General features: G+C 39.3%; 2 long non-coding RNA genes across 3 annotated transcripts; both read right to left on the minus strand.

Moving 5' to 3' along the window:
• Positions 1–3704: 3704 nt before the first annotated feature.
• LOC116800596 lies at positions 3705–5681 on the minus strand. The gene is made up of 2 exons (XR_004361499.1): positions 5474–5681; positions 3705–5322 (listed from the first exon to the last, which is right to left on the minus strand). It is a non-coding gene; the product is annotated as an uncharacterized LOC116800596 (long non-coding RNA).
• Positions 5682–6614: 933 nt separating this feature from the next.
• On the minus strand, positions 6615–7160 carry LOC116800626. Of its 2 annotated transcripts, none has more exons than XR_004361521.1 (2): positions 6953–7160; positions 6615–6870 (listed from the first exon to the last, which is right to left on the minus strand). It is a non-coding gene; the product is annotated as an uncharacterized LOC116800626 (long non-coding RNA). The 2 variants fall into 2 exon arrangements; XR_004361520.1 differs by having other exon boundaries at positions 6615–6893.
• Positions 7161–7759: the final 599 nt, after the last annotated feature.

The following is a 7759-nucleotide window of genomic DNA, read 5'->3' on the forward strand; positions in this document are numbered from 1 at the left end:
AAAATAAGCAGAGAGACGAGCGATCGGGCTGGAGAGAGAGAGAGGCAGTCGATCAATGGAGTTGAATGCGAACACACGTATTAGAATAACCATTGTAAACTAATAATAAATAATAAAACCAACTGTGAAATAAAGTGTATTGAAACGAAGACTAAACTACTGAATTATTACATTGGCGACGAGGTAAAAAAAAAAAACAACAACTTATAAATTAATTAAAATAAGAAAAATTCAGTGCAAACCGGCATATGCTGAAATTAGCACGCAACAGTCCCGTTAGTTTGTTCTGTTCGTTCCCTGGCGTTCTTCGTATATATTCATATGAACGCGCGGGCAAATGCACGCTGACGAACTAATGTGATGAAGAGAAGAAAGAATGAAGGAAAAGAAATAAAATATAAGAATGCTCCCAGGCATTTCGTATGTAAAAAAAAAAAACACAACAACAATAAAAGAATGAAAAATAAAAGGAAAGAGAAAACAACTGACAAATTACAGTGACAGTGTCAAGAGACACAGATTTCATTATTGTTCTAACTGACTTGGGTCAGGGGCTGTACTAAATGTACAAGCCGAGTAAATAATTTTGAGCTGACTTATGTCAGGGGCTGTACTAGATGTACGAGCCGAACAAATAATGATAAGCTGATTTAAGTCAGGGGCTGTACTAAAGGTACGAGTCGAATAATTAGATATGAGCTGATTTGGATCAGGGGCTGTACTAAAGTATCAGTCGATAGTAGACCTACAAGCAATGGCAGAGAGCGTAATCAGGCCGTTTCTTTGCGAGACGATTGAGAAATCCCTGTTGCATGTGGAATGGGAGAAATGGCTTAGAGCTTTCGAAATATATGTGCAAGCTGAGGAGATCATCAGTTCACCATCCCGGAAAAGAAACAAACTGTTACATCTTGGCGGCCCTCAGTTACAAACGGTAGCATTTTCACTGCCCGGAGCCGTGATAACGGAAACGGCGGCTGGAGACCAGACCGACATATTTCAGACGTTAGTCGATAAGTTGAATGCGTTTTTCTCGTCGAAACAGAACTCAAGCTTCGAGAGACATCTATTTAGGAACCTTTCTCCTGCAGAGGGGGAGACATTTGCGAAGTTTGTATTGAGGCTGAGGTACCAAATTCAAAAACGCGATTTTGGATCCACTAAAGCCGAAATCGAGGAGATCTGTTTAAAGGATAAAATCATCGATAGCTGCGCCAACATAAGCCTAAAACGGAAACTTTTGGAAAAAGAGTAAAATTTATCGGAGATAATAAATCTCTGCCAAATGGAGGAAGAAATCAACAAAGAGTCCGAGATAATGCGACCACAGCTGAATCTGGAGGGAATAAACAGAATACAAACGAATACAAAATCGTCCAACAGGCAGTGGGAGTGCAGCAGATGTGGTCGAAAAGGTCACAACCATAATAGCCCCAATTGTCCAGCCTTAAAACAACAATGCAATAAATGCACACGGTTCGGGCACTTTGCAAACAAGTGCCGAACCAATTTAAAGCGACCAGGAAACCAGAACAACAGCAATGCAAAAAAACGATAACGCTCAAACGTGATCCTGGTAAATGAAGGGGATGAAAAGAAACCGGCAAATAACTGTTTTAAAATTCTAAGTGACGACGAAGACGAAATAATCAAATGCCAAGTGGGTGGCCAAGAAATGCCTTTCATCATCGACTCAGGATCACGTTTCAATCTCATAAGTCCGGAGGATTGGTCAGTTCTACAAGATAAGAAAGCAACAATTTTCAACGTCCAATGGGACTGCTCGAATCATTTTAGAGCATATGCTTCAGACGAATTACTGCAAATAATCTGTTGTTTTGATGCACCTGTATCCATTGGATCTAACCCGGAGGTAATTGCTCCATTTTTTGTAATTAAAAAAGGAAAACAATCACTACTGGGCAAGAAAACGGCGATAAAGCTACAAGTATTACGACTCGGTTTGGGAGTCCACAGTATAGAGAGCGTATCTCCATTTCCAAAATGGAAAGGATTGCCAGTTAAACTATCCATTGACCCAGACATCAAACCAGTTCAACAACCGATGAGGCGGATTCCAATAGCGTTGGAAGAGAAAGTTATTGGAAAACTGGAGGAAGCGTTAGCCCTCGATATCATTGAACCAGTAATGGGACATTCTCAATGGATCTCACCAATGGTCATGACATTCAAAGAAAACGGGGATCTCCGCATCTGGATAGACATGAGACTAGCCAATAAAGCAATTTTAAGGGAGAACTATCCATTGCCTATCTTCGAAACGTTTATGACCAAACTGAGAGGAGCGAAATATTTTTCTCGTCTGGATCTCCAATATGCATATCATCAATTAGAATTGGACGAGGCTAGCAGAGCTATAACAACTTTCATAACTCCTCGTGGGTTGTTCCGGTATAAGCGATTGATGTTCGGGGTTAACTCTGCACCCGAAATTTTTCAAAGAAGACTGGAGGAGCTACTGGCACCGTGCCGAAATGTCCTGAATTATATCGATGATATCATCATATTCGGAACCAATGAAAATGACCATGATAACGCCGTAAAAGAAATAAAGGATATATTGGAGAAAAACAATGTCCTCTTGAATGTGGAGAAATGCATTTGGAAGACGGATAAAGTTAAATTTCTTGGGCATATCCTGTCAGACAGAGGAATTGAAGTTGATCCGGAAAAAGTATCCACAATCCTTTCATTCAGAAGTCCCAAAAATAAGGAGGAGGTCCGCAGTTTTCTGGGCCTTGTCACTTATGTTGGCAAATTCATACCGGATTTAGCAGACCGTATATTTTTTTTTTTTTTGGAGTAACTAATTCTATTTATTAAGATTTCAAAAGGAATCGTTCAGTAATTCCTCTGAACTTAACCTAATGTGTGATAAAGATAAATGAGACCAAGTGGTATCTTAATTATAAAGTACAAAAGAAAATGTAATATGTTATGTTATCCTCCGGGTAAGGAGATCGCTGGGGTGTACCCTCTTCAGTCTTCGGAGAGAGATGGGATCAGCTAGGATAGTTGCTAGTCGGTTCGGGTGGGCCATAAGCCTGTCGGCATAACGGCTGCTGTGGAAATTAATCTGATCCCCAAGAAGGGTAACTTTCAGATCTCTTTCGATGACTATGTTCGTCACGTACCAGGGGAGCCCAGATGCGTGACGTGCAGCTCTTGACTGGACCACACGGAGCCTATTAAGCTGGGATTTGGCGGCAGTTCCCCACACCTGGATGGCATAACTCCACGTTGGAGCGAGAATGGCTTTGATTAAAAGAGCCTTAGAGCTCATTTGAAGTTTGCTGGAGTGGAAGAGCCAGTCGAGCTTTTTTAGCTTCGCCAGTGACTTTGATTTGACCGACGTGATGTGGGCCCCCCAGGTCAGTCTCCGATCTAGATGAACTCCTAGGTAGCAGTGCGATCTAGCATTGGTGATAGGGCTTCCATTGAAGGTCAGACCGTATAGAACCATTAAGACGTTTGCTATGAAAGGATTGCAAATTTAATTGGGATAAAAATGAGGAAAAAGCATACGAGGACCTAAAATCTCATTTGGCCAAGATACCAAACTTGTCCTATTTTGACCCCGATAACACTACACAACTGATAGCCGACGCCAGCCCTGTCGCGCTCGGAGCTGTACTATTACAGTTCACTAGAGACAAGGAACTAAAAATAATTTCGTTTGCTAGGCTGGATTAGAATTCGAGCTGGTGACGGATCACAAACCACTGGAGGCAATATTCAAACCAACTTCGAAGCCTCCAGCGCGAATTGAAAGGTGGCTCTTACGCATACAGGCGTTCAAGTTTAAAGCAATCTACAAGGCGGGAAAAGAGAATATTTCAGACGCTCAGTCTCGACTTTGTGAACTGTCTGCGACGAACTCTTCCTGGCGAAATGATGAATATAATGTCTTTCGGGTCATCGAATACTCTGTTCCTGCAGCGTTACACATATCAGAAATATCCCAAGCAAATAGTATGGATGAGGAAATCATTGACGCCATGTCCTTTTTGGAGACTGACACTTGGGATCCATGTACATCAAACAAATTTTACCCATTTCGATATGAACTTTCGACGCTTGGGAAAATTCTGCTTAGAGCAACACGATTAGTCATTCCGGCAACACTTCGAAATAGAGTATTAGAACTTGCCCATGAAGGTCATCCAGGCGAGTCTGCAATGAAGCGGCGTTTAAGGTCAAAGGTATGGTGGCCACGCATCGACCGAGACGCAGAGAATTTTGTAAAAGCATGTAGAGACTGTTTAGTAGTCTCTCAACCTTTAGGCCCAGCACCATTGCAGAGAACACCATTTCCAACAAGCGCTTGGATGTCGATAGCCAGTGATCTTTTGGGTCCATTGCCGAATGGAAAATATGTCCTGGTCTTTATAGACTATTTTTCAAGATACATGGAGCTAAATATTATGCAATCGATATCCTAAACAGCTATTATTGGGGCAATGAAGGAAATATTCTGCCGATTAGGGTTTCCAAAGTAGCTGCGGACAGATAATGGTAGACAGTACGTTAGTGAGATGTTTGAAAATTATCGCAGTTTGAATGGCATTACCCTAATACGGGCTCCACCATATTGGCCTCAGGCTAATGGTGAGGTGGAGAATATAAACAAGTCCCTAGTAAAAAGACTAAAAATTGCACACTTAAACAAGAAGAACTTGGAGCAGGAAATTCAGGATTTTCTTTTAATGCATAACGTCACCCCTCATGGTACTACTGGAACAGCCCCTTCAGAGTTAATGTTTAATCGTTTGATTCGAGATAAAATTCCTAACATACAAGATGTTGTAGGGGCTTTTAATGACTCGGCTGAAAAAGATAATGACCAGATACAAAAGCATAAAGGTAAAGTAGCTGGGTATAAAAAGAGAGGGGCAAAGGATGTAGACATTCAGGTAGGAGGTCAGGTCACTAATGAAAAACGTAATATTTCCTAGTAAGCTGACACTGAACTTTGACATAACTGAATACCAGGTCTTGGAGCGAGAGGGAAATATTGTTAAAGTCTCAGGGGGTGGTAAGACACGTCTTAGGGACGTTAGCCATCTAAAAAAGATTCTGTCTCCACCACGATGACGTTTCCGGCTTCCACCACGAACTTGGAGAAACACAACCAACACTCGCTGGCCAAATCATCCGAGGAAAACGATACGTCTGCGGGACCTGGGTTGAAGCTCAAGCTGAAAAACATAGGAGGGATGTTGGAACCGGTGCGAGAGGAAGATGAGCGCAACTCACGCTCTCCCGATTAATCTAACATAAGCAGAGAGACGAGCGATCGGGCTGGAGAGAGAGAGGCAATCGATCAATGGAGTTGAATGCGAACACGCGTATTAGAATAACCATTGTAAACTAATAATAAATAATAAAACCAACTGTGAAATAAAGTGTATTGAAACGAAGACTAAACTACTGAAATATTACAATATCTAACCTGAATTTCCCCCGCCACTCGCTTAGCCTTTTTTCGAATCCAGTGCCTCAATGATAATGTGAATCTTATTTTCCCACTTTTTGACGGCCAACCACAAAAAAAACTTTTCACTGCTTCGTCAGACCGTCAGAAATGGAATAAAACTAGAGCTGGAAAACCATCGATACTATCGATGGTTTTAAGTTTTTTCAAACCATCCATGCTTTTCGAAAACAATCGGAGGTTTCTCCGCAGTGGCGTCACTAACACTGTGATACAGAGAGAGAGACATGAGAGACATACAACTGAACATCATTATCCTGATTTAATTCAAATAATAAATATTTGACAACAAGCTAATATGAAAATCTCTCTTGAAAAATCTAAATTCTTTAAATTAGAAACCGCATTTCTTGGTTATATTTTTTCTCACAATGTAATTAAAACAGATCCGGAAAAAATTGTCCACAATTATGAAGTATCCGACTCCACAAAACATTAGAGAGCTTCGAAGTTTTTTAGGCCTCATTGGATATTAACTAAAATTTGTCCGAAATTACGCGAAAATTGCCGAACGTTTAACCAAATACTTAGGTGGAGAAAATGGTAAAATTTCTAGGAGAATGTTTACAAAAATAACAATACAGTTAGATGACCCAGCTGTAAAAGCCTTTCAACCAGATTATAATAAAAAATGCACTGTGACAACAGATGCATCAGATGTAGTTATATGAGCGGTTTTATCACAGGATAATAAACCAATTACTTTCATATATAAAACCTTAAATAAAACTGAATAACTTTATGCCACGAATAAAAAAGAATTGCTTGCGCTCTTGAAAATTTCAGAAACTATTTATATGGAGTAATCGGTATAGGAGTACTAACAGACCTCAATCTTTATTTTTTACAATTTCAGATAAAACCCGAACCTAGAAATGAAAAGATGGCATTCTTTCATAGAAAGTTTCATCCAAAAATAATATATAAGCCCGGAACAACAAATGTAGTAGCTGACGCTTTATCTCGAATAAAAATAAATAATATTAAAAACAGCTGCCATCAACTAGATCAAAAAGGGGAATAAATGAGTTAGGCACTCTTTGGAAATGGTTAGCTGGAACTCCGGATCACGATGACTTCATTAAAATACAGAATAAAATAAATTTTAAAAACATTTTTATTGATCAAGAATTGCCGTTAAAAAAACATTGTTTACGATTGTTAATATTCGACTTTCACATAATAAATAATAATAGGAGGGATGTTGGAACCGGTGCGAGAGGAAGATGAGCGCAACTCACGCTCTCCCGATTAATCTAACATAAGCAGAGAGACGAGCGATCGGGCTGGAGAGAGAGAGGCAATCGATCAATGGAGTTGAATGCGAACACACGTATTAGAATAACCATTGTAAACTAATAATAAATAATAAAACCAACTGTGAAATAAAGTGTATTGAAACGAAGACTAAACTACTGAAATATTACAATATCTAACCTGAATTTCCCCCGCCACTCGCTTAGCCTTTTTTCGAATCCAGTGCCTCAATGATAATGTGAATCTTATTTTCCCACTTTTTGACGGCCAACCACAAAAAAAACTTTTCACTGCTTCGTCAGACCGTCAGAAATGGAATAAAACTAGAGCTGGAAAACCATCGATACTATCGATGGTTTTAAGTTTTTTCAAACCATCCATGCTTTTCGAAAACAATCGGAGGTTTCTCCGCAGTGGCGTCACTAACACTGTGATACAGAGAGAGAGACATGAGAGACATACAACTGAACATCATTATCCTGATTTAATTCAAATAATAAATATTTGACAACAAGCTAATATGAAAATCTCTCTTGAAAAATCTAAATTCTTTAAATTAGAAACCGCATTTCTTGGTTATATTTTTTCTCACAATGTAATTAAAACAGATCCGGAAAAAATTGTCCACAATTATGAAGTATCCGACTCCACAAAACATTAGAGAGCTTCGAAGTTTTTTAGGCCTCATTGGATATTAACTAAAATTTGTCCGAAATTACGCGAAAATTGCCGAACGTTTAACCAAATACTTAGGTGGAGAAAATGGTAAAATTTCTAGGAGAATGTTTACAAAAATAACAATACAGTAAGATGACCCAGCTGTAAAAGCCTTTCAACCAGATTATAATAAAAAATGCACTGTGACAACAGATGCGTCAGATATAGTTATATGAGCGGTTTTATCACAGGATAATAAACCAATTACTTTCATATATAAAACCTTAAATAAAACTGAATAACTTTATGCCACGAATAAAAAAGAATTGC

Source organism: Drosophila sechellia, chromosome 2R (assembly GCF_004382195.2).
Source record: "Drosophila sechellia strain sech25 chromosome 2R, ASM438219v1, whole genome shotgun sequence".
NCBI classification, from domain to species: Eukaryota; Metazoa; Arthropoda; class Insecta; order Diptera; family Drosophilidae; genus Drosophila; species Drosophila sechellia.